This window comes from Pristiophorus japonicus, chromosome 14, assembly GCF_044704955.1.
Source record: "Pristiophorus japonicus isolate sPriJap1 chromosome 14, sPriJap1.hap1, whole genome shotgun sequence".
Lineage (NCBI taxonomy): Eukaryota > Metazoa > Chordata > Chondrichthyes > Pristiophoridae > Pristiophorus > Pristiophorus japonicus.
The window spans coordinates 69,000,359-69,025,111 of NC_091990.1; the positions used below are offsets into that span (position 1 = coordinate 69,000,359).

General features: G+C 46.9%; 1 protein-coding gene across 5 annotated transcripts in view; it reads right to left on the reverse strand.

Moving 5' to 3' along the window:
* Positions 1-19,800, reverse strand: part of nfyc (nuclear transcription factor Y, gamma) — a 106,828-nt gene extending 87,028 nt beyond the window's left edge. For 2 of the 5 annotated variants that reach the window (XM_070899287.1, XM_070899284.1), the window contains exon 1: positions 19,675-19,766. The gene's annotated coding sequence lies outside the window, so the exon portion shown is untranslated. Of the gene's footprint in view, positions 1-9,517; positions 9,538-10,474; positions 10,776-19,674 lie in introns of those variants that run through there. The other 3 variants (XM_070899288.1, XM_070899285.1, XM_070899286.1) reach the window with 3 other exon arrangements.
* Positions 19,801-24,753: the final 4,953 nt, after the last annotated feature.

The window sequence follows — 24,753 nt, forward strand, 5'->3', positions numbered from 1 at the left end:
TATGCAGTTTTGAGGCGCTGCTATTGCCTCGTTGCTAAGTTTAGCGTTGGGAGATTTGTAGCACCGGCCATACCCTTTTTGATTTTTAACACCCCAAGAGTGGAGTGCGAAGGGAAGCGTTCCACACTTCTTAGGGCGCTAATCCGGCAGTGCTTCTCAAGTTCTGGTGCTAAAAAAACGGCATGATTGCGCTCAAAGAGGTGGTTAGCTGTAAAATATAAAGGGGTGGAAATTCAGTTTGTTGCTGCCTCGGTTTGTGCCCCAGAGGGGCGGTAATGGCGGCAGAAATAATTTCTGGGCAGGCAGTCAACTTTCAGCAGCCCGCCGGGACATAACAAAATAAGAACATAAGAATTAGGAACAGGAGTAGGCCATCTAGCCCCTCGAGCCTGCTCCGCCATTCAATAAGATAATGGCTGATCTGGTCGTGGACTCAGCTCCACTTACCCGCCCTCTCCCCGTAACCCTTAATTCCCTTATTGGTTAAAAATCTATCTTTGACTTGAAAACATTCAATGAGCTAGCCTCAACTGCTTCCTTGGGCAGAGAATTCCAGATTCACAACCCTCTGGGAGAAGAAATTCTTTCTCAACTCGGTTTTAAATTGGCTCCTCCGTATTTTAAGGCTGTGCCCCCTAGTTCTAGTCTCCCCCACCAATGGAAACAACCTCCCTGCCTCTATCTTGTCTATCCCTTTCATGATTTTAAATGTTTCTATAAGATCACCCCTCATCCTTCTGAACTCCAAGGAGTAAAGACCCAGTCTACTCAATCTATCATCATAAGGTAACCCCCTCATTTCTGGAATCAGCCTAGTGAATCGTCTTTGTACCCCTTCCAAAGCTAGTATATCCTTCCTTAAGTAAGGTGACCAAAACTGCACGCAGTACTCCAGGTGCGACCTCACCAATACCCTATACAGTTGCAGAAGGACCTCCCTGCTTTCGTACTCCATCCCTCTCGCAATGAAGGCCAACATTCCATTTGCCTTCCTGATTACCTGCTGCACCTGCAAACTAACCTTTTGGGATTATTGCACAAGGACCCCCAGGTCCCTCTGCACCACAGCATGTTGCAATTTCTCCCCATTCAAATAATATTCCCTTTTACTGTTTTTTTTTCCCCAAGGTGGATGACCTCACACTTTCCAACATTGTATTCCATCTGCCAAACCTTAGCCCATTCGCTTAACCTATCTAAATCTCCTTGCAGCCTCTCTGAGTCCTCTACACAACCCACTAATCTTAGTGTCATCTGCAAATTTTGTTGCACTACACTCTGTCCCCTCTTCTAGGTCATCTATGTATATTGTAAACAGTTATGGTCCCAGCACTGATCCCTGTGGCACACCACTAACCACTGATTTCCAACCATTTATCCCGACTCTCTGCTTTCTGTTCACCAGCCAATTCTCTATCCATGCTAATACATTTCCTCTGACTCCGTGTACCTTTATCTTTTGCAGTAACCTTTTGTGTGGCACCTTATCGAATGCCTTTTGGAAATCTAAATACACGACATCCATCGGTACACCTCTATCCACCATGCTCGTTATATCCTCAAAGAATTCCAGTAAGTTAAACATAATTTCCCTTTCATAAATCCATGCTGCGTTTGCTTGATTGCACTATTCCTATCTAGATGTCCCGCTATTTCTTCCTTAATGATAGTTTCAAGCATTTTCCCCACTACAGATGTTAAACTAACCGGCCTATAGTTACCTGCCTTTTGCCTGCCCCCTTTTTTAAACAGAGGCGTTACATTAGCTGCTTTCCAATCCGCTGGTACCTCCCCAGAGTCCAGAGAATTTTGGTAGATTATAACGAATGCATCTGCTATAACTTCCGCCTTCTCTTTTAATACCCTGAGATGCATTTCATCAGGACCAGGGGACTTGTCTACCTTCAGTCCCATTAGCCTGTCCAGCACTACCCCCCTAGTGATAGTGATTGTCTCAAGGTCCTCCCTTCCCACATTCCTGTGGCCTGCAAATTTTGGCATGGTTTTTGTGTCTTCCATTGTGAAGACGGAAGCAAAATAATTGTTTATGGTCTCAGCCATTTCCACATTTCCCATTATTAAAACCCCCTTTTCATCTTCTAAGGGACCAACATTTACTTTAGTCACTCTTTTCCGTTTTATATATCTGTAAAAGCTTTTACTGTTTTTATGTTTTGCGCAAGTTTACCTTCGTAATCTATCTTCCCTTTCTTTATTGCTTTTTTAGTCATTCTTTGCTGTTGCTTAAAATTTTCCCAATCCTCTAGTTTCCCACTAACCTTGGCCACCTTATACGCATTGGTCTTTGATTTGATACTTTCCTTTATTTCCTTGGTTATCCACGGCTGGTTATCCCTTCTCTTGCCGCCCTTCTTTTTCACTGGAATATATTTTTGTTGCGCACTATGAAAGAGCTCCTTAAAAGTCCTCCACTGTTCCTCAATTGTGCCACCGTTTCGTCCTTATTTCCAGTCTACTTTAGCCAACTCTGCCCTCATCCCACTGTAGTCCCCTTTGTTTAAGCATAGTACGCTCGTTTCTGACACAACTTCCTCATCCTCAATCTGTATTACAAATTCAGCCATATTGTGATCACTCATTCCGAGAGGATCTTTTACGAGATCGTTTATTTTTCCTGTCTCGTTACACAGGACCAGATCCAAAATGGCTTGCTCCCTTGTCGGCTCTGTTACATACTGTTCTAAGAAACAATCCCATATGCATTCTATGAATTCCTCCTCCAGGCTACATCCTGCGATTTGATTTGACCAATCGATATGTAGGTTAAAATCCCCCATGACTACTGACGTTCCTTTTTCACTTGCCTCCATTATTCCCTTGATTATTGCCCGCCCCACCGTGAAGTTATTATTTGGGGGCCTATAAACTACGCCGACCAGTGACTTTTTCCCCTTACTATCTCTAATCTCCACCCACAATGATTCAACATTTTGTTCATTGGAGCCAATATCATCCCTCACAACTGCCCTGATATCATCCTTTATTAACAGAGCTACCCCACCTCCTTTCCCTTCTTGCCTATCTTTCTGAATCGTCAGATACCTCTGTATGTTTAATTCCCAGTCTTGGCCACCTTGCAATCATGTTTCTGTAATGGCCATCAAATCATACCCATTTGTAATGATTTGTGCCGTCAACTCATTTACTTTATTTCGAATGCTGCGTGCATTTCGGTAGAGTGTTTTCATCCTAGTTTTTAAACCATGATTTTTAGTTTTTACCCCTCCTGTAGCCCTTTTATATTCAGTGGCCCTTTTTGTTTCTTGCCTTTGGTTTCTCTGCCCTCCACTTTTACTCATCTCCTTTCTGTCTTTTGTTTTTGTGTCCTTTTTGTTTCCCTCTGTCTCCCTGTATTGGTTCCCATCCCCCTGCCATATTAGTTTAACTCCTCACCAACAGCACTAGCAAACACTCCCCCTAGGACGTTGGTTCCGTTCCTGCCCAAGTGCAGACCGTCCAGTTTGTACTGGTCCCACCTCCCCCAGAACCTGTTCCAATGCCCCACGAATTTGAATCCCTCCCTGCTGCACCACTGCTCAAGCCACGTATTCATCTGTGCTATCCTGCGATTCCTACTCTGACTAACACGTGGCACTGGTCGCAATCCCGAGATTACTACTTTTGAGGTCCTACTTTTTAATTTAACTCCTAGCTCCTTAAATTTGTCTCGTAGGACCTCATCCCTTTTTTTTTACCTATGTCGTTGGTACCAATGTGCACCACGACAACTAGCTGTTCTCCCTCCCTTTTTAGAATGTCCTGCACTCGCTCGGAGACATCCTTGACCCTTGCACCAGGGAGGCAACATACCATCCTGGAGTCTCGATTGCGGCCGCAGAAACGCCTATCTATTCCCCTTATGATTGAATCCCTTATCACTATCGCTCTCCCACTCTTTTTTATGCCCTCCTGTACAACAGAGCCAGCCACGGTGCCATGAACTTGGCTGCTACTGCTCTCCCCTGATGAGTCATCTCCCTCAATAGCACTCAAAGCAGTGTATCTGTTTTGCAGGGGGATGACCAGATGGGACCCCTGCACTATCTTCTTTGTACTACTCTTCCTGCTGGTCTTCCATTCCCTAGCTGGCTGTGGATCCTTCTCATGCGGTAAGACCAACTCACTACACGTGCCACTTATGTCATTCTCAGCATCGTGGATGCTCCAGAGTGAATCCACCCTCAGCTCCAATTCCGTCAGGAGATGGAGGCGGATACACTTCTTACACACGTAGTCGTCAGGGACACCGGAAGCGTCCCCGAGTTCCCACATGGTACATTCGATGCCGCTTTAGCGGCGACGCGAAGCAGTACGGCCTGGGAGGGGCGAGCCGCTGTGCAATGCCCTGGTTGCGATAACATTTCAAAACTGATTTTCTGGGGGACCCGCAGCACACCCTAGTGGGACTGCCTGGGAAAGCTGGCGGTCCGAGTTGTACCTGCCACAGGGAGGGAAGGAATGTCTACCTGAGGCAAGTGTGACTGGGTTTTACTTTTGCGATTTATGTTTATGTAGAGTCAGTAAGGTATTGGGAATGTTTTTGGTGTTTTTTTTCCACGGAAGCCTCTCTTAGGGTGCTCCGAGGCCTGGTCTTTAGCTTGGGATTTTCAGTTGCTCAGCCGGCCTTGCACCTTAAAGGAGGGCACCTCCCTCAGCGCAGCGCTCGCTCCACACTCAGGGCCCAGCTCCTGAATTTCCTGCATACACAAACCATTTCACGACACAAAATTTACCGCCATTTACGCCTCAAAATGGGCGGTACCGAACTTCCACCCCAAAAACATTTAAAAAGTTGCAATTCAACGAATTTCCACATCAGGAACACCAAATAAACTAAAGGCAATGCAAATAAAGTTAAATAAAATTCATAAAACTTAGGGACGGTTCTGCACACCTGCTTTCTCTGTTGCACACTGGCGCAACATTCCTTGGCGCAACGTATTAACATCGCCACTAATACCCATACCAAGTTGACAAATACTTTGGTTCTGTTTTCACGAAGGAAGACACGAATAGCCTTCCAGAAATACTAGGGACAAAGGATCTAGCGAGAAGGAAGAACTGAAGGAAATCCTTGTTAGTCAGGAAATTGTGTTAGGGAAATTGATGGGATTGAAGGCCGATAAATCGCCAGGGCCTGATAGTCTGCATCCCAGAGTACTTAAGGAAGTGGCTCGAGAAATAGTGGATGCATTGGTGGCCATTTTCCAACAGTCTATCAACTCTGGATCAGTTCCTATGGACAGGAAGGTAGCTAATGTAACACCACTTTTGAAAAAAGGAGGGAGAGAAAACGGGGAATTATAGACCAGTTAGCCTGACATCAGTAGTGGGGAAAATGTTGGAATCAATTATTGAAGATGAAATAGCAGCGCAGTGGGAAAGCAGTGACAGGATCGGTCCAAGTCAGCATGGATTTATGAAAGGGAAATCATGCTTGACAAATCTTCTCGAATTTTTTGAGGACGTAACTCGTAGAGTGGACAAGGGAGAACCAGTGGATGTGGCGTATTTGGACTTTCAAAAGGCTTTTGACAAGGTCCCACACAAAAGATTAGTGTGCAAAATATAATCACATGGTATTGGGGGTAATGTATTGACGTGGATAGAGAACAGGTTGGCAGACAGGAAGCAGAGAGATGGGATAAACGGATCCTTTTCAGAATGGCAGGCAGTGAATGGCAGGGTGCCGCAGGGTTCAGTGTGGGACCCCAGCTATTTACAATATACAATGATTTAGATGAAGGAATTGAGTGTAATATCTCCAAGTTTGCAGATGACACTAAGCTGGGTGACGGGACTGGACAAATTAGATGCAGGAAGAATGTTCCCGATGTTAGGGAAGTCCAGAACAAGGGGTCACAGTCTAAGGATAAGGAGCAAGTCATTTCGGACCGGGATGAGGAGAAACTTCTTCACTCAGAGTTGCAAACCTGTGGAATTCTCTACCGCAGAGAGTTGTTGATGCCAGTGCGTTAGATATATTCAAGAGGGAGTTAGATATAGCCCTTATGGCTAAAGGGATCAAGGGGTATGGAGAGAAAGCAGGAAAGGGGTACTGAGGTGAATGATCAGCCATGATCTTATTGAATGGCGGTGCAGGCTCGAAGGACCGAATGGCCTACTCCTGCACCTATTTTCTATGTTTTTATGAGCAGGCGTCGCTGTGCGCGGGTGATAACCCTTTAGCACCCATGTAGTGCCCCTCACGAGCACGAAGCTATTCAATATTTCGCCCAGTTACTACGTAGGCAAATACAGCTGCCATTTTGCACACAGCAAGATCCCACAAACAGCGATGCGGTAAATAACCAAATTGGAGGAGGAGTATTGGCCAGGAACTTTCTACTCTTTGTCAAATAGTGCAAAGGGATCTTCTAATGTCCACTGAATCAAAATTCTGGGGTTTAGTGTCACATCTAAAGGATGAAATGTCTGACAACACAGTACTGGAGTACTAGCCTAGTTTGTATGCAAGTGGGGCTTGAACCCACAACCTTCTGATTTAGAGGCGAGTGCACTATTCACTGAGCCAAGCAGACACTTGTTCTGTAATGTGGTATCCAGCCCCCACGATTCCAATTTCAATGTCAGATACTGAAGCACGATTAGAACAAGTTAGAATTTTCTTTGTTTAGGTTTCTTGGACAGAGTTAAATATTTTCTCAGTACATTCCAGGGTGCGGTTGATCACTCAGCAGTAGCTACCATTCTTATCCCTTACATTCAGTACAACTGGCAATTAAAAAGGAGCATTCTTGTATTTAAACGAAAGATGGAGTGGCTGGTATTGTAGGAATGGGTGAGAAACGGTCACCAAGTGATGTCATATATTAAAGACAAAAACCCGACAGCACACCCCACTTTCATAGTACAATAACTTTAATAAGTGTGTGTATTCACAATATTTAATGATACAACAGTTAGCGTCTCTATGTACACAATACTGTACTACTGCTGGGAAGCACTCCGACTGGTTTTGACTGCGTGACCCTGGACGATCATACAAAGCTGTTGGCACTTCAATGCACAGAGAACAATCTCTCTTAATAAACCAGAAAAGCTGTTTTCTGCTCCCAAAAACATCCATTAACTGGCACCAACTGAGGGAATGGGGATATTTAAATTGCTCCAACAGGTAAGACTCATAACACATGGCAGGAACCGATCACAAATATAAATGGGATACTGAATACTTGAATACTCCAGGAGTGGGCTTTACTGGTGAATCTCTCGCTTACCATTGTTTACAAATCACAAAGCAAAACAACGCAAGATATGAGCACTATTAGAGAGATTACTGTGACTGACTGTTTATCATGGGTGAATGGGAAAGATTGTGTAAACCCCCCCCCCCACCAACACTTTGCTCTCCTGTCACAGAGTGCATTATAAGGCGATAACAGTGAGCGGAGAATTCGCCCCAGGCCACATTTGAAAAGTTGTCAGCATGTGGAAAGTCAAAAGCTTGGAAGCCGGCCTGTTCTCTTGGGCATTAAAATTGTGGTGTTAAATACGAGAATGCGAGCAAAGCCTGAGCAGTTATTGAATGTCTGAACCCTAGCATCAGGTACATTAGAATGTGCTCCCAACTAACCAATAAGTCACACCTGATCAGTACAGCATTCAACTGCAGTTTCACTTGTTTTAGAGTAATCAAAGATCACTGGGGGTTACTCTTCCCATCTTAGGGAATGTTTACAACTTGAAACAGGGAGATCAGCAATGCTGGTATCGTGATGAAGGCATTCAGTGAATCATGTAACAGGAATAAAAACTGCTGGCATTGCTTTATTGGGTTATTGAAAAGTCCTCACAGCTATTCCTTCAATTCCAAGATACTAATTGTAATCTCCCCATTTGGGCAAGCCAGTATCACCAATCTCAAACTGGCAGCGATAGTAAGAGCTTTGCTTGTGTGTACACCCATAGCTGGAAGCTGTACTTGTGGAAGGGTTTTGGACAGCACCAGCATATCCTGAAATTAAATGGCTGTCTATGTTCACTACATTACAGTAAGGAATTCCTTCAGAGCTGTTGTCGCTACTTACATGACAAGCCACTTTTGTTTTGCAACTGGCAATATACCATGTGATAACTTATCCTGACAGTGGAAGAACTGCATGCATGGCTATATATTCTGACATTGTTCAGTTCCACGGTGTGGGCAGCAATGCTGCACTGTAAAAGAATGAGAACATCGTGTAGTACCAAGAGCAAACCCATTCCTAGTGGACATGGAAAAATGCAGACAAGCAGACGCTTTCACCCAGAAACTTAGAGAGTTCTGAGATAAGTTGATGGATCAACATAAATGCACTCAAGACAATTAGATATGTTTCTTGAGAGAGAACGGATTAAGGGATACACTACAAACATTGGTAGGCGGAGTTGATCAGAAACAAATGCTGGTTGGGCTTAATGACCTGTTTCCTGTTCCTAAGAATTTGTATGTTTTTATCTGCAACACCAGATGTCAGTAAGAAAACAGCGGTTCACCCAATGTCATCTGGAAAAAGCAAACACTCTACACAGGTGAGCCATTGTGCCACCCCTGTGGATAGGCGAAGGGTGGACGTCAAGGGGCACCACTGTCAAGTGTATGGCACAAATTCTACAGTGGGAGGGCAAGGACCACCTTGGGTTACTTGTCACAATGTGTCCCATGGAAGTTATTCACACTGACGTGAATTATATCATATCACATGTTTTCTAACATTATAAAGTTTAACAGACATGTATCTCTCATAACAATATCTAGCACTGTACAACAATCCATTTTGTTAACGAGTGGATGGGCAAGTTATAGGAACTTTTAAAAACCATCTTCAAGCACTAGATCTCTATACCTATCCCAATAAAAGGGCATATTTATGTCCTCTACCCATTCATTGTGACAACTAAATCGGTCACAGGCAAATTGTTTTGGCTCAACTCTCACCTTCTTATCGTGTGCATGCAGCAGCTGGCATCACATCGTGCCAGCAGCAAAAGGGGGACAATCCTGCATTTGTTCCTTGATGGTCATAATTTCTCTTGAAAACATTTTCAGCACGTCACAATAAGTTATCGGTCACAGTAGCTTATCACAAGTTATCGATCCCGTTATTCTCCTAAATTGCAACCTTTTCATCCAAATTACAAAACGTACAGAAGACAATTACATACAAGATAGAAAATGCTATTGCAATGTTATGAAGTGCTTAACAAGTGTAGCAAAAGGCTTTCATACCCTGCACTCATTTCCACCAATGGATTAATCACATCCTTTGAACAGCTAATGAGGCAACTGTTTCTCAAGGTCACTTACTTTCAGTTCAAGGCCCAGCTGTGCCAACTTCAAGCATACTTCGTCAAACCCCTCACAACAAGAACAAGGCAGGCTGCCATTGGAACACTATACAGATAAGAATCTGAATAGACTTTTAGACAAAGTGAAAAGTAAAAGTGTTGTTTACTGTCCATTCCATTTCTCCTTCGGTATTTCAATACTTACTTTGAGAGGCACTGCCTGGCTGAGCTACTCACGCCAACATTCCAGTGACCTTCACTCACTATTCTCAGGCCAAACAAAAACACGGAACAGAGCACTCATCTGTTTCTCTCCTTTTACGAGATATTACATGTTGTCTATGTAACAGAGAAAGGACTACTAAATTTCAAGTGGTTTGTCTTCTAGAAGACTACCACAATTGTATCCCAATAACAAAGTGAAGTCCCAGGATCTGTAATCAAAACGTCACTGTCAATACTGCAAACACCATCAGAAGCCATTACTGACTACAAGACACGTAATAAAGAGACTGTCATTGGAAGACAGCAGCAGGATTTCTCAACAGTCGTGTTCACAAATATACAACTAATTAAGTCTGCCATCCAGTTTGGAATACTGTGTAAAGTCTGTTGAACCTGCCACTCTGATCTGAACATACACTACATAACCACTCTAACCCCCGGCAAGTCGAATAGTTCACAATACTGCTTTCATAGTAGACTCTTTTTTAAAACCTAAACCAATTTTGGGGAGAGGTGGGGGAAGAGAGAGGATTCAAAAGTAGTGCACATGCCCCCCAAACTAATGGACTTGGGTATTGTTTAATAATTGTTTTTCTTAAATAACTACAGGTAAATATGAACAAAGTAAATCCTTCCACAGCAGAACTAGATCAAAATAAACATTTGTATTTTCTTTCCTTTAATAATCAGTGCCTGCTCACGAGCCCTTATTTCAGGAATTCAAGGTTGCTCAAAGCCCTTCGATTGCTTACATCTTGTTTGTAAAGAAAAAGAAAGCTGAACGACACTGCAAAAATGTTTGAACACAGTAATGTTCAAGTAGCATCTTTAAAATTAATTCTGTCGGATTTTTGCGAGAGAACCGCACCTTGCAAACCCATCACAATATCGAGGCAGCCATTAGCTGGTTCTGATTTAAGAACCATCTGAAACTTACCCTAACATCCAGTCTGACGTTATGCCTTCCCTCTGCTGGTCCGGAGAGAGGGGGAAAAGGAGGAATGGAAGATACTCCGAGGCTCAAAAAAAAGAGGCCAACAATCAAAAGCGTCTCAAAATCAGGGAATGCCAAAGGAAGGTCCGGTGCAATGCAAGCAGGACACATTGCAAAGTGTAAAGCTTGCTGCTGTGAGGCCAGTAAATGAAGGCAATCGCCATTTTTCTTTGTCTTTCACTTGACCCCTGTCTCAGTGATAAACTCTCTCCAACAAACCTGCAGCCTTTTTCCCCACTGGCAAGTGAAGGCTGAGACTCAGTGCAACCTGCTAGCCGCTCAGGGCCCGCCTCCCCGGCAGGCCGGCTCGCCATTGGCCCACCGCCTCACCTTGCCCGCGGAGCGCGCGGCCTGATTGGAGCGCCGCCGCGTCAGTCGGCTGGCGATTTGACACTTCCGGTTTCAGGTTCGGTTGCCCTACAGAATAGGGGTCAGAGGGGAGGGGAGGGGAGGCCAGGCCAGGCACGGCACGGCACGGCACAGGACGCGCCCGACAGGCACTGACCGACACACTGCCATCTTAGGACGGTGTTCAATGCAAGGTGACAGCGCTGTGCATGGAGGCCCAGCAGTACACCTTGCATTTATCTGCCTTTGGCTGCATTGGGCGGCAGGCCCACCCAACCTTGCATCCTTCTTCTCCCGGTTAACAGCGCTGCGGCTCGGTTTCTGTAAACTTTCCACCGCTTTTCCCTTCACCAACCTTGTCCCGCCCCATGCCATCCCCATTGGTCGGCACGGCCCTGCGAACATTCCATTCGAACGCCGCCGCGCATCCGATTGGTCAACAGCAACATCAATCATCAACACAACCCGAATCATTCTGAAGATCCCTTTTCCATTGACATTGACAGTCAGATTCCTCCTCAAACATTCAACAAGACGCTTCAAGTTACTCTTGCTCAAGCCAACATTTTGCAAAACTAAACGCACCTGCCACAGATTGCTGCTGTGAGATGGTTTAAACATGAAAGAAAATGTGCTCAAGAATATTGTTTAAATATGCAGTTCTAAAGTACACACAATTTATATCTACAATAAAACTTGGCCAAAGTAATCCCATTCTCCGCGTCTGACATACTGTATCCATACATGGGCAGATTCTTAATCTGGCAACCATCAAGCACACCAGCATCAGGGCCAGGCAGGGCATCTCCAGCGACGCCAGGGCTGGAGAGGGCACCTCCAGCGACGCCAGGACCAGGCAGAGACGCCAGGGCCAGGCAGGGCATCTCCAGCGACTCCAGGGCCAGACAGGGCATCTCCAGCGACGGCAGGGCCAGACAGGGCACCCCCAGCGACGCCAGGGCCAGGCAGCGACGCCAGGGCCAGGTAGGGCACTTCCAGCGACGCCAGGGCCAGGCAAGGCATCTCCAACGACACCAGGGCCAGACAGGGCAACTACAGCAACACCAACAACCACTTGTATTTATATAGCGCCTTTAACATAGTGAAACGTCCCAAGGCGCTTCACAGGAGTATTATAAGATTTTTAAAATGTAACACCAAAGAGGTATGTTTTAAGGTGCATCTTGAAGGAGGATAGAGAGGCAGGGAGTTCCAGAACTTGGGGCTTAGGCATCAGAAGGCATAGCAAACAATGGTTGAGCAATTATAAACAAAGATGCTCAAGAGGGCAGAATTAGAGGAGCGCTGACATCTCGGGTGTTGTGGGGCTGGAGGAGATTAGAGATAGGGAGGGGCGATGCCATTAAACATAAGAACATAAGAAATAGGAGCAAGAGTAGGCCATTTGGCCCCTCAAGCCAAAGATCTTGGCTGATCTGATCTCAGCCACAACTCCACTTTCCTGCCCGCTCCCCATAACCCTTGACTCCCTTATCGTTCAAATTGGAGGGATTTGAAAATATGGATTAGAATTTTGAGGCATTGCTTAACCGGAAGCCAACGCAGGTCAGCGACTACAAGGGTGATGGGTGAGCGGAACTTGGTACGAGTTAGGACACGTGCAGCCGAGTTTTGGATCACCTCTAGTTTACCTCGGGTAGAATGTGGGAGGCCAGCCAGAAGTTCATTAGAATGGTCAAGTCTAGAGGTAACAAAGGCACGGATGAGGTTTTCAGCAGCGGATGAGCTGAGGCAAGGGCAGTGACGTGCAATGTTACGGAGGTGGAAATAGGCGCTATTAGTTGTGCTGGGGCTATGTGGTCGAATGCTCAATTCAGGGTCAAATATAACACCACGGTTGCCAACAGTCTGGTTCAGCCTCAGACAGAAGTTGGGGAGAGGAATGGAGTCAGTGGCTAGGGAACGGAGATTGTGGCGGGGACTGAAAACAATGGCTTCAGTCTTCCCAATATTCAATTGGTGACAATTTCTACTCATTCAGTACTGGATGGCGGACAAGTATACTGACAATTTAGAGACCATGGAGGGGTCAAGAGAAGTAGTGGTGAGGTATATGAGAAATAGGAAGGGTCCTCAAGGGACACCAGAGGTAACGATGCGGGGTTGGGAAGAGAAGCCATTGCAGGTGATTCTCTGGCTACGATTAGATTGGTAAGAATGGAACCAGGCGAGTGCAGTCCCACCAAGCTGGACGATGGTGGAGAGGCGTTGGAGAAGGATAGAGAGGTTAATCATATCAAAGGATGCAGACACGTCAAGAAGATCAAGGAGGGATAGTTTGTCTTTGTCAGTCACAAAGGATGTCATTTGTGACTTTGACGGGAGCCGTTTCGGTACTGTGGCAGGGGCAGAAACCGGATTGGAGGGATTCAAACATGGAATTGCTGGAAAGATGGGCACGGATTTGGGAGGCGATAACATGTTCAAGGACTTGAGAGGAAAGGGAGGTTGGAGATGGGGCGATAGTTTGCAAGGGCGGAGGGGTCGAGGGTTGTTTTTTTTGAGGAGACGAGTGATGATGACAGATTTGAAGGAGAGGGGGACAGTACCTGAGGAGAGAGAACCGTTAACCATGTCAGCTAACATGGGAACCCAAAAAGGAAGTTGTGTGGTCAGCAGTTTTTGGGAATAGGGTCAAGGGAGCAGGAAGTGGCTCTCATGGACAGGATGAGCTCAGAGAGATCGGAGAGAAACTGAGGTCATAGCTAGGGCAGGGGGCTTCCTTAGAGGAGGTTGGGGAAGGAAGGGAAGAGGCTGAGGCAGCTGAACGGATGGTCTCAATCTTACAGACAGTCAGTGGGCTCCTCACACTGACTGTCGGAGATGAGGGTGGAGACTGTGGAGAGGGGTTTAAAAAGACAGTTAGCAGTGGAGAATAGAAGCCGGGATTTATCTTTACATTCCAGAATGATTCTGAAATAGTGAGCAATTTTGGCAGGCGAGAGCAGGACCCGACAGTGCTGCGGTGAATGGCTAAACCAGTTGTCCACCATATCCGTTCTGGTCTGCGTCCCTTGGATTTAAGGGAGCGAAGTTCAGGGCTGTACCAGGGGGAAGGGCCAGGGTGAGAGAGATTAATTGTTTTAACAGGGACTGGGGCATCAAAGGTGGTGGTGAGGGTGTGATTGAGATCGGTAGCTGCAGAAATGTCATGTTGAATGGAGAGCCAAAGGCTGGACAGTTGGGAGTTGACAAGTGCAGTTGTAAGAGTTTGTTCCAGGGGCATGTGGGTGGAGAGTGATACGAGGAAGTGGTCAGAGATGGCGATTGACACGATGGGAGTAGCGAGGCCACGAAAAATGGCAAGGTCGAGTTACTGGCCATGAATATGGATTGGAGAGTTTACATGGAGGGAGAGATTAAGGGAGGATCAGAGGTTAGTGAACTCAGAGGAATGAGCATGATAAATTGAGGTGGAGATTGAAATCACCGTTGATGAGAAGTTGTTCGGTGCAGAGGTTGAGGGAGGAAAGTAGTGAAGAAATATCAGTAATAAAATATGTATGGTATTTGGGTGGGCGGGAGAGGAGAATTTTAAATGAGAGGTGAGATGGGTGGAACAGGGGGAGATGCTCAAAAGGAGGAGAAAGTGCCGGAGGAGTAGGGGGACAGAACAAGGAGTGATTTGCTGATGAGAGCCAGACTACTACCACACCAGGGCCAGACAGGGCATCTCCAGCAACACCAGGACCAGACAGCGACATCAGGGCCGGACAGGGCATCTCCAGCAATACCAGGACCAGACAGCGACACCAGGGCTAGACCGGGCAACTCCGGCAACACCAGGGCCAGACAGGGCATCTCCAGCAACACCGGGGCCAGACAGGGCAACTCCAGTGACACCAGGGCTAGACAGCAACACCGGGGCCAGACAGGGCAACTCCAGTGACACCAGGGCCAGACAAGGCACCTCCAGTGACACCAGGGCAACTCCAGAAACACCAGGACCAGACAGGGCAACTCCAGAAACACCAGGACCTGACAGGGCAACTCCAGAAACACCAGGACCAGACAGGGCAACTCCAGTGACACCAGGGCCAGACAGGGCAACTCCAGTGACACCAGGGCTAGACAGGGCAACGCCAGCAACACCAGGGCCAGACAGGGCATCTCCAGCAACACCAGGGCCAGACAGGGCTTCTCCAGCGACACCGGGGCCAGAAACATCAGGGGTGAGACACATTGACAGGTGGCACCAAGGTCAGGCAATGGCCGGCTGAGGAGTGGAAACATCCCAAAGTGGACAAAAGCCAAGTTTGGTCAGGGTAAATCTAACTGCAACAAAGTTTAGCAATGCCAACAACTAATCCTATCAACAATAACAATTGTTCAGCTCCCTGGCTTAGTAATTCCAACTGGTCTGCTACAGGACAAATAAGCAATGAAGTTTGGTTGGAAAACTGATGCAATGATGGAAATCTTCAGGAAAACGTGATTCTACTTGACATGGTCAAAAACTTAATGATCTGTTCTAATGGAATATTGTTGCACCATGAAAGGTTGCACAGAAAAACATCTTGCTACCAGACTCCGTGCAATTCAAGCTGTTCAGATCAGTAGATTTGACTGGAAATGATTCACCCAGAGTCTCTAATTTCAAAAGACTGTGACTGTTCCATCAATTAGGTACATGATTGTAATCTGGCAATAGTTACTGTTGCTAAAAGTGACCCCTACATTTGTGGGAGCAACAGGTGAAGCTCAACATTTTGCATCAAAGATAAAAGCTTACAGAGAATATCAACACTGAACTTGACATACTGCTTCAGTAAAAACTCGCTTGTAGAGCATGACATCTCTCCTTCATACAGTTAGTCAACACTTGCCAAACCAGAGTTACTGAAGCAGGCATCAGGAAACATGTAACTTGGTACCTGCTTGGTTACTCCAAGTCTCAACCAACACCAGGGCAAATTAGGTATGGCCAATAAATGCTGGCCTAACCAGCGACGCCCACATCCCATGAACAAGTAATATTATGTGCTAACATTATCTCCCTCTACAACCTGTTATGTCACTTACAAAATAAGAACTTGCATTTAAAATGACTTGCATTTATATAGCGCCTTTCACAACCTTAGGATGTCAAAAAATTCTTTACAGCCAATTTCAAGTAAAGTCACTGTTATAATGTAGGAAACCCGGCAGCCAATTTGCACACAGCAAGATCCCACAAACAGAAATGTGATAATGATCAGATAATTGGTTTTTAGTCATGTTGGTTGAGGGATAAATATTGGCCAGGGCACCGTGGAGAACTCTCCTGGTCATCTTCGAAATAATGCCCTAGGATCTTTTATGTCCACCTGAGAGAGCAGATATTGCCTTGGTATACCTCATCAAAAGACATGAACTCAGACATAAAAACGTAAGAAATAGGAGCAGGAGTAGGCCCCCCGGCCCCTCAAGCCTATTCACCATTTACTAAGATCATGGCTGATCCATGGACTCAGATCCACTTCCCTGCCCGCTCCCCATAGCCCTTTACTCCCTTATAGCTCAAAGATCTATCTCCGCCTTAAATATATTCAATGACCCAGCCTCCACAGATCTCTGGGGCAGAGAATGCCACAGATTTACAACCCTCAGAAGAAATTCCTCCTCATCTCAGTTTTAAATGGGTAGCCCTTTATTCTGAGACTATGTTCCCTAGTTTTGGTTTCCCCTATGTGGAAATATCCTCTCTGCATCCACCTTGTCGAGCCCCCTCATTATCTTATATGTTTCAATAAGATTCTTCTGAACTCCAATGAACATAGGCCCAACCTATCTTCATAAGTCAACCCCCTCATCTCTGGAATCAACCTAGTGAACCTTCTCTGAACAGCCTCAATGCAAGTATATCCTTCCTTAAATACGGAGACCAAAACTGTACGCAGTACTCCAGGTGTGGCCTCACCAATACCCTGTACAGTTGTAGCAGGACTTCTCTGCTTTTATACTCTATCCCCCTTGCAATAAAGGTCAACATTCCATTTGCCTTCCTGATTACTTACTGTACCTGCATACTAACTTTTTGTGTTTCATGCACAAGGACCCCCAGGTCCCTCTGTACTGCAGCACTTTTCAATTTTTCTCCATTTAAATTATAATTTGCTTTTCTATTTTTTCTGCCAAACCTCACATTTTCCCACATTATACTCCATTTTGCCAATTTTTTGCCCACTCATTTAGCCTGTCTATATCCCTTTGCAAATTTTGTGTGTCCCCCTCATACATTGCTTTCCCACCCATCTTTGTATCATCAGCAAACTTGGCTACATTACACCCGGTCCCTTCATTCAAGTCATTAATATAGATTGTAAATAGTTGAGGCCCCAGGACCGATCCCTGTGGCACCCCACTAGTTACTGTTTACCAACTGGAAAATTACCCATTTATCCCGACTCTCTGTTTTCTGTTAGTTAGCTAATCCTCTATCCATGCTAATATATTACTCCCAATCCCATGAACTTTTATCTTGTGCAGTAACCTTTTATGTGGCACCTTGTCGGATGCCTTCTGGAAATCCAAATATACTTCATCCACTGATTCCCCTTTATCTAACCTGCTCATTACATTCTCAAAGAACTCCAGCAAATTTGTCAAACATGATTTCCCTTTCATAAAACCATGACTCTGCTTGATTGAATTTTGCTTTTCCAAATGTCCAGCTACTGCTTCCTTAATAATGGACTCCAGCATTTTCCCAACAGATGTTAGGCTAACTGGTCTATAGTTTCCTGCTTTTTTTTAAATAGAGGCATTACATTTGTGATTTTCCAAACTGTTGGAACCTCCCCAGAATCCAGGGAATTTTGGTAGATACAACCAATGCATCCACTATCTCTGCAGCCACTTCTTTTAAGATCCTAGGATGTAAGCCACCCTCGGATGCAAGCTATCAAACAGTGCAGGACTCCCTCAGCACTGCATTGTTGTGTCAACCTAGATGCCAGGTGACTGTGGCCAACCCAATCTGGGCCCACGGCACTGGAAGCAGCCATAGGTGACAATGAGCACCAGGATTTATGATTGAGAACAAAAGGTGGTTCAATACAGCAGAGACCTCCCTGGCCGAGAGCATGAAATGAGCCAGTGATTCCCTGGCCCAGAGCATGCACTGAGCCAGAGACCCCCTGGCCCAGAGCATGCAATGAGCCAGAGACCCCCCTGGCCCAGAGCATGCAGCGAGCCAGAGATCCCCTGGCCCAGAGCATGCAGTGAGCCAGAGATCCCCTGGCCCAGAGCATGCAATGAACCAGTGATCCCCTGGCCCAGAGCATGCAATGAGTCAGAGACCCCCTGGCCCAGAGCATGCAGTGAGCCAGAGATCCCCTGGCCCAGAGCATGCAGTGAGCCAGAGATCCCCTGGCCCAGAGCATGCAGTGAGCCAGAGACCCGCTGGCCCAGAGTATGTAATGAGCCAGAGACCTCCTGGCCCAGAGCATGCAATGAGCCAGAGATCCCCCCTGGTCCAGAGCATGCAATGAGCCAGAGATCCCCTGGGCCAGAGCATGCAATGAGCCAGAGATCCCCTGGGCCAGAGCATGCAGTGAGCCAGAGATCACCTGGCCCAGAGCATGCAATGAACCAGTGATCCCCTGGCCCAGAGCATGCAATGAGTCAGAGACCCCCTGGCCCAGAGCATGCAGTGAGCCAGAGATCCCCTGGCCCAGAGCATGCAGTGAGCCAGAGATCCCCTGGCCCAGAGCATGCAGTGAGCCAGAGACCCGCTGGCCCAGAGTATGTAATGAGCCAGAGACCCCCTGGCCCAGAGCATGCAATGAGCCAGAGATCCCCTGGTCCAGAGCATGCAATGAGCCAGAGATCCCCTGGGCCAGAGCATGCAATGAGCCAGAGATCCCCTGGGCCAGAGCATGCAGTGAGCCAGAGATCCCCTGGCCCAGAGCATGCAATGAACCAGTGATCCCCTGGCCCAGAGCATGCAATGAGTCAGAGACCCCCTGGCCCAGAGCATGCAGTGAGCCAGAGATCCCCTGGCCCAGAGCATGCAGTGAGCCAGAGATCCCCTGGCCCAGAGCATGCAGTGAGCCAGAGACCCGCTGGCCCAGAGTATGTAATGAGCCAGAGACCCCCTGGCCCAGAGCATGCAATGAGCCAGAGATCCCCTGGTCCAGAGCATGCAATGAGCCAGAGATCCCCTGGGCCACAGCATGCAATGAGCCAGAGGTCCCCTGGCCCAAAGCATGCAATGAGCCAGAGATCTCCTGGCCCAGAGCATGCAATGAACCAGAGTTCCCCTGACCCAGAGCATGCAGTGAGCCAGAGATCCCCTGGCCCAGAGCATGCAGTGAAGAAGCCGCAGCCAAGTTTTGCAGCAACAGTTTGTGCGCTGCAGCTAACCCTCGGGCTGACTGGCAGCAAGCGAAGCTGCTGGCCCTGCCCCGCCCCCAGGGAGCACTGATTGGATGGGAGCTGAGCGCGCGCGAGCAATCGCACGGTGTGCGCACTGGGATTGGTCGGGGCTGCCGTCAATCAGCCGCCTGTCAGCTCGGAGCGCGGCGCGGTGAGTGCGTGTGAAAGGCCCAGGCCTGTGGCCGGGCCCGGGGATCCCGCCGTGTGCCCGCGGGGCCCGGGGACAGACAGCAGCCGCGGCGGCGCACGGCACAGGGGCCCCCGCGAACCAATCGCGGCCCAAGCACTCAGACCAATCAAACCTCTGACCCGTGTCCACCAATGAGCGGCGGGAGACGGAGGCGGAAAGATGGCGCCCGCCCGCCCGGCGGCCCGCTTCCCGCCCGGCCTGGCCCGGCCCCGCCCCGCACACTCACCCGGCGGTTCACGGCGCGCCGCCCCTGCCCGCCCGCAGTCGACTCCTGTCACCCGGCTGGCGCCGCTCGGCCTGCGCTCGCTGCCCTCCCCCCGCTCGCAAAACAAGATGGCTGCCGCGCCGCTTCGGGGAGGAGAGAGGCACTTCTCGCGAGAGCTCAGCGCTAACTCTCGCTGCTTAAAGGCGCTGATTTGAATTTCTGGCGGGCACTGGATAAATGTCAGTTAAAGGGAAGGTTGCAGTGCAATGTTTCACAGAATGACCAGCCACAGGAGGCCATTCGGCCCATCGGGCCTCTGACAAATCTCTGACAGCTATTATACCACTTCCCTGCTCTTTGGTCCTGCTAAATTTCCTTTTCAACCACACAATTCCCCTTTAGAAAAGAAAAGAAATACTTGCATTTATACAGCGCCAATCACAACTTCAGGACATCCCAAAGCGTTTTAAATAAGAACATCAGAATTAGGAGCAGGAGTCGGCCATTCGGCCCCTCGAGCCTGCTCCGCCATTTAATAAGATCATGGCTGATCTGATCATGGACTCAGCTCCACTTCCCTGCCCGCTCCCCATAACCCTTTATTCCCTTATCGCTCAAAAATCTGTCTATCTCCACTTTAAATATATTCAATGGCCCAGCCTCCACAACTCTCTGGGGCAGAGAATTCCACAGATTTACAACCCTCTGAGAGAAGAAATTCCTCCTCATCTCAGTTTTAAATGGGCAGCCCCGTATTCTGAATTTATGTCCCCTAGTTTTAGTTTCCCCTATGAGTGGAAATATTCTTTCTGCATCCATCTTGTTGAGCCCCCTCATTATCTTATGTTTCAATATCAACCTATTGAACCTTCTCTGAACAGCCTCAATGCAAGTATATCCTTCCTTAAATACGGAGACCAAAACTGTACACAGTACTCCAGGTGTGGCCTCACCAATATCCTGTACAGTTGCAACAGAACTGCTCTGCTTTTATACTCCATCCCCCTTGCAATAAAGGTCAACATTCCATTTGCCTTCCTGATTACTTGCTGTACCTGCATACTAACTTTTTGTGTTTCATGCACAAGGACCCCCAAGTTCCTCTGTACTGCAGCACTTTGCAATTTTTCTCGATTTAAATTGTGATTTGATTTTCTATTTTTTCTGCCAAAGTGGATAACCTCACATTTTCCCACATTATACTCCATTCTGCCAAACATTTGCTTAGCCTGTCTGTATCCCTTTGCAGATTTTGTGTGTTCTCATAATTTGCTATCCCACCCATCTTTGTATCATCAGCAAACTCGGCTACATTACACTCGGTCCCTTCATCCAAGTCATTAATATAGATTGTAAATAGTTGAGGCCCCAGCACCGATCCCTGCGGCACCCCACTAGTTACTGCTTGCCAACCGGAAAATGATCCATTTATCCCGACTCTCTGTTTTCTGTTAGTTAGCTAATCCTCTATCCATGCTAATATATTACCCCCAACCCCGTGAACTTTTATCTTGTGCAGTAACCTTTTATGTGGCACTTTATTGAATACCTTCTGGAAATCCAAATACACCACATCCACTGGTTCCCCCTTATCCACCCTGCTCGTTACATCCTCAAAGAACAACAGCAAATTTGTCAAACATGATTTCCCTTTCATAAAACCATGCTGACTCTGCTTGATTGAATCATGCTTTTCCAAATGTCCCACTACTGTTTCTTTAATAATGGACTCCAGCATTTTCCCAACGACAGATGTTAGGCTAACTGGTCTATAGTTTCCTGCTTTCTGTCTGCCTTCTTTTTTAAATAGGGGCGTTACATTTGTGGTTTTCCAATCTGCTGGGACCTCCCCAGAATCCAGGGAATTTCTAGGCCAACAGTTGGGGAGGGTTTAAACTAGCTTGGCAGGGGGTTAGGAAACTGAGAATAGATTCAGTAGGAAGAGAAGCAAAGCTAGAATTTGAAAGTGGAAAATTAATTTGGAAGACCGAGGAAACAAGAGCTCAAAGAAAGACAACAAGGAAGTTTGGCAGTGCTAAATGGTATATACTTCAATGCAAGGAGTATAGGGAATAAGACAGATGAGCTGAGAGCACAAATAGACTCTTGGGAGTGTGATATTATAGCTATTAATGAAACATGGCTGAAAAAAGGGCTGGTATAGCAGCTCAACATTCCTGGTTACAGGGTTTTCAGATAGGATGGGGGGGGGTCAAAAGGGAGGGGGTTCGCGTTGTTGATTAAAGAAACTATTACAGCTGTGAGAAGGGATGATATGTTAGAGGGATCATCAAACAAGGCCACATGGGTTGAATTGAAAAACAAAAAAAGGGCGATCGCACTACTGGGAGTGTACTATCGACCCCCAAACAGTGAGAGGGAGATAGAGCAGCAAATATGTGGGCAAATTTCTGAGAAGTGCATAAACTATAGGTCAGTAATGGTAGGGGATTTAAACTATCCTAATATTAACTGGGATAAAATTAGTGTGAAAGGTATAAAGGGTTCAGAATTCCTAAAATGCATTCAGGAGAACTTTTTTAGCCAGTATATAGCAAGCCCAACAAGGGAGGGGGCAGTTCTGGACTTAGTTTTAAGGAAAGAAGCTGGGCAGGTGAAAGGGGTATCAGTGGGAGAGCATTTTGGTACTAGTGATCATAATTCAGTTAGATTTAGGGTAGTTATGGAAAAGGACAAATCGACCAGGAATAAAGGTTCTCAATTGAGGGAATGCCAACTTTACTAAGCTGAGATGGGATTTCACCAAAGTGGACTGGAAACAGCCTCTTGAAGGTAAATCAGTGTCAGAGCAGTGGGAGACATTCAAGGAAGAGATCCGGAGGGTTCAGAGCAAGTATGTTCCCTTAAAGAAAAAGGATGGGGCTAATAAATCTAGAGCCCCCTGGATGTCAAAGCACATACAGGGTAGGGTAAAGAAAAAAGGGGAGGTTTATGACCGATACCGAGGGCTAAATACTGCAGAAACTCTCGAGGAGTACAGAAAGTGCAGAGGTGAAATTAAAAAGGAAATTAGGAAAGCAAAGAGAGAGCATGAAATAATATTGGCAAGTAAAATCAAGGAAAACCTAAAGATGTTTTATAAATACATTAAGAGCAAGAGGACAACTAAAGAAAGATTTGGGCCTATTAGAGACCATAAAGGTAATCTGTGTGTGGAAGCGGAAGACTTGGGTATGGTTCTTAATGAATACTTTGCACCTGTTTTCACAAAAGAGAGGGGTGCTGCAGACATTGCAATCAGGGAGGAGATGTGTCAAATATTAGATGAAATAAACATAGTGAAAGAGGAAGTATTAAGGGGTTTAGCAGCTTTGAAAGTGGATAAATCCCCAGGCCTGGATGAAATGTATTCCAGGCTGTTAAGAGAAGCAAAAGTGGAAATAGCAGAGGCTCTGACTATCTTTTTCCAATGTGGTGCCGGAGGACTGCTATCATGGTACCTTCGTTTAAAAAGGGAGAAAGGGATAAACCGAGTAATTACAGGCCAGTCAGTCTAACCTCGGTGGTGGGAAAATTATTGGAAAAAATTCTGAAGGACAGGATAAATCTTCATTTAGAAAGACACGGATTAATCAAGGACAGTCAGCGTGGATTTGTTAAGGGAAGGTCGTGTCTGACTAACTTGATTTAATTTTTTGAGGAGGTAACCAGGAAAGTCGATGAGGGCAGTGCATTTGATGTAGTGTATACAGATTTTAGCAAGGCTTTTGATATTCATTTCATAGGCAGTCCCTTGAAATTGAGGAAGACTTGCTTCCACTCTAAAAGTGAGTTCTTAGGTGACTGAACAGTCCGATACAAGAACCACAATCTCTGTCACAGGTGGGATAGACAGTCATTGTCAGAAAGGGTGAGTGGGACAGGTTTGCCGCAAGGTCTTTCTGCTGCCTGCGCTTGATTTCTGCATGCTCTCGGCGACGAGACTCGAGGTGCTTAGCGCCCTCCCAGCTGCACTTCCTCCACTTAGGGTGGTCTTTGGTCAGGGACTCCAGGTGTCAGTGGGATGTTGCACTTTATCAAGGAGGCTTTGAGGGTGTCCTTGTAACGTTTCCACTGCCCACCTTTGGCTCGTTTGCCGTGGACGAGTTCCGAGTAGAGCGCTTGCTTTGGGAGTCTCGTGTCTAGCATGCGAACTATGTGGCCTGCCCAGCAGAGCTGATCAAGTGTGGTCAGTGCTTCAATGCTGGAGATGTTGGCCTGGTAGAGGACGTTAACATTGGTGCATCTGTTCTCCCAGGGGATTTGTAGGATCTTGCCGAGATATCGTTGGTGGTATTTCTCCAGTGATTTGAGGTGTCTACTATACATGGTCCATGTCTCTGAGTCATATAGGAGGGCGGGTATTACTACAGCCCTGTAGACCATAAGCTTGATGGCAGATTTGAGGGCCTGGTCTTCAAACACTCTTTTCCTCAGGTGGCTGAAGGCTGCACTGGCGCACTGGAGGTAGTGTTGGATCTCATCGTCAATGTCTGCTCTTGTTGATAAGAGGCTCCCGAGGTATGGGAAATGGTCCACATTGTCCAGGACCGCGCTGTGGATCTTGATGACTGGGGGGGCAGTGCTGTGCGGTAAGGACAGGCTGGTGAAAGTTTTAAGGATGTTTAGCGTAAGGCCCATGCTTTTGTACGCCTTAGTAAATACGTCGACTATGTCCTGGAGTTCAGCTTCTGTATGTGCGCAGACGCAGGCGTCGTCCGCATACTGTAGCTCGACGACAGAGGTTGGAACGGTCTTAGATCTGGCCTGGAGACGACGAAGATTGAACCGGTTCCCGCTGGTTCTGAAGTTTCGTTCCACTCCAGCGGGGAGCTTGTTGAGTGTGAGGTGGAGCATTGCAGCGAGGAAGATTGAGAAGAGGGTTGGCGCGATGATGCAGCCTTGCTTGACTCCAGTCCGGACGTGGATTGGGTCTGTGGTGGATCCATTGGTCAGGATCACGGCCTGCATGTCGTCATGGAGCAGGCGGAGGATGGTGACAAACTTTTGGGGGCAGCCCAAATGGAAGAGGACGCTCCATAGTCCCTCACAGTTGACAGTGTGAAAGGCCTTTGTAAGGTCAAAGAAGGCCATGTACAA